This window comes from Abrus precatorius, unplaced genomic scaffold (genome assembly GCF_003935025.1).
Source record: "Abrus precatorius isolate BTA unplaced genomic scaffold, Abrus_2018 Scaffold10, whole genome shotgun sequence".
Lineage (NCBI taxonomy): Eukaryota > Viridiplantae > Streptophyta > Magnoliopsida > Fabales > Fabaceae > Abrus > Abrus precatorius.
This window is the reverse complement of record NW_020874292.1, coordinates 17,126,570-17,128,374: the sequence shown is the minus strand read 5'-3', so window position 1 is coordinate 17,128,374 and position 1,805 is coordinate 17,126,570. Positions and strand designations below refer to the sequence as shown.

At 36.1% G+C, this 1,805-nt stretch overlaps 1 non-coding gene across 1 annotated transcript; it reads left to right on the top strand.

Moving 5' to 3' along the window:
• Window positions 1–1,698: 1,698 nt before the first annotated feature.
• Window positions 1,699–1,805, top strand: LOC113853436. The gene has a single exon (XR_003502608.1). It is a non-coding gene; the product is annotated as a small nucleolar RNA R71 (small nucleolar RNA).

Sequence of the window (1,805 nt, the reverse complement as noted above, 5' to 3'; positions counted from 1 at the left end):
TCCTCTTGAACTCTAAGCATTAACTCTCCTTTTTGCAGATCAATGAGAGCTCGTCCAGTTGCAAGGAAAGGTCTGCCCAAGATTAATGGTATGTTTGCATCTACCTCCATGTCCAATATGACAAAATCTGCAGGAAAAATAAATTTGTCAACCTTAACCAACAAATCCTCTACTACTCCATATGGATAAGTATATGATCTATCAGCTAATTGCAATGTAATGTTGGTTGGTTTCACTTCTTCTATCCCTAATTTCTTCATAATGGCTAATGTCATCAAATTAATGCTTGCCCCCAAATCACACAATGCTTTTCCCACAGTACAATTTCCTATCTCACAAGGTATGCTAAAGGATCTTGGGTCTTTTAATTTTTGAGGAAGTTTTCTTCTAAGAATAGCACTGCACTCATCTGTCAAGGGTACAGTCTTATCATGTTCTAACTTCCTTTTCTTGGAGAGTAGTTCCTTCATGAATTTGGCATAAGATGGCATTTTCTCCAAAGCTTCAGCAAATGGGATGTTAATTTGCAGCTTTTTGAACACGTTTAGAAACCTCTCAAACTGCTCCTCTTGCTTAGGATTTTGCACTCTTTGAGGATAAGGCAGTCTCTTATATTTTTCTGGATCAATTGGCTTGTAAGTGTCCTCAAATAATTGCTTCTTTGTCTTTCTTTCAAGACTTTTATGAACTTCTTCATTCTTTTCTGAATGTTCTCTCTTTAGTAGCTTGAAGTTCCCTTGCTGCAATTCTTCTTTTAAATCTCTTTCCTCTGCTGCATTTTCTACTTGCTTTTCTGCTGCAATATTATTTAATTTCTTTTTAGCTGGTTTTGGACTGGCTACAACAACTCCACTTCTTGTAACTATAGCTTGACATTGTTCCTTTGGATTCACCACTGTGTTACTTGGAAATCTTCCTTCATCTCTGCTTCTTAATTGTTCAGCCAACTGTCCAATTTGAGTTTCTAACTTCTTCATAGAAGCTTCTTGATTCTTGATGCTAGATTGAGTGACTTTCATGAATTGTAACATTGTTTCCTCAATCTCGTTCATTCTTTCACTCATTGGTCTAGCTGAATATTGACTCCTTTGAGGTTGAGTAGAAGAATTTCCTTGAAAGTACTGCTGTTGTTGGTGATTTCCTGCATTTGAAAATGGAAGAGATGTATTAGTGCTTTTCATTGCAGAATTCTGAGGATTCCATTTATAAAATTGTTGATTCCTATTATTAGAATACTGAAATCCAGGAGGAAATGATTGTTGAGGATAAGATTGTTGTTGTCTTTGATAATTCCCCATATAATTGACTTGCTCTTTTGGTTCAGGTGTAGGTACATCACATGCACCATTAGCATGATTCCCTCCACAAAAATCGCATGTCAATTGACTTGTTACCACATTTCCAGTCTGTAAATTATTAATCTGCTGAGTCAAAGCTGCTATTTAATCAGAAAATAATTGATTATGTAGTTGATTATGTGCAAGAAAAGTTTCCATCATCTTTGCTTCATATTCATTGCCTCTTCTTGTATTCCTCAAGTTGGAATTTTGATACATGGATGAAGCCATCATCTCAATGATTCTTTGGGCTTCTTCCAAGGATTTCATGCTTAAAGATCCTCCTGCAGCTGCATCAATCATAGTTCTAGTTACTACATTCATTCCATTATAAAAAGTTTCCAGCTGCATCCATTCTGGAATACAATGATGTGGACATCTTCTCAGTAACTCTTTATATCTTTCCCATGCTTCATAAAGTGATTCTCCTTCCTGCTGCACAAAAGATGTTATTTCTCCTCTCAGCTT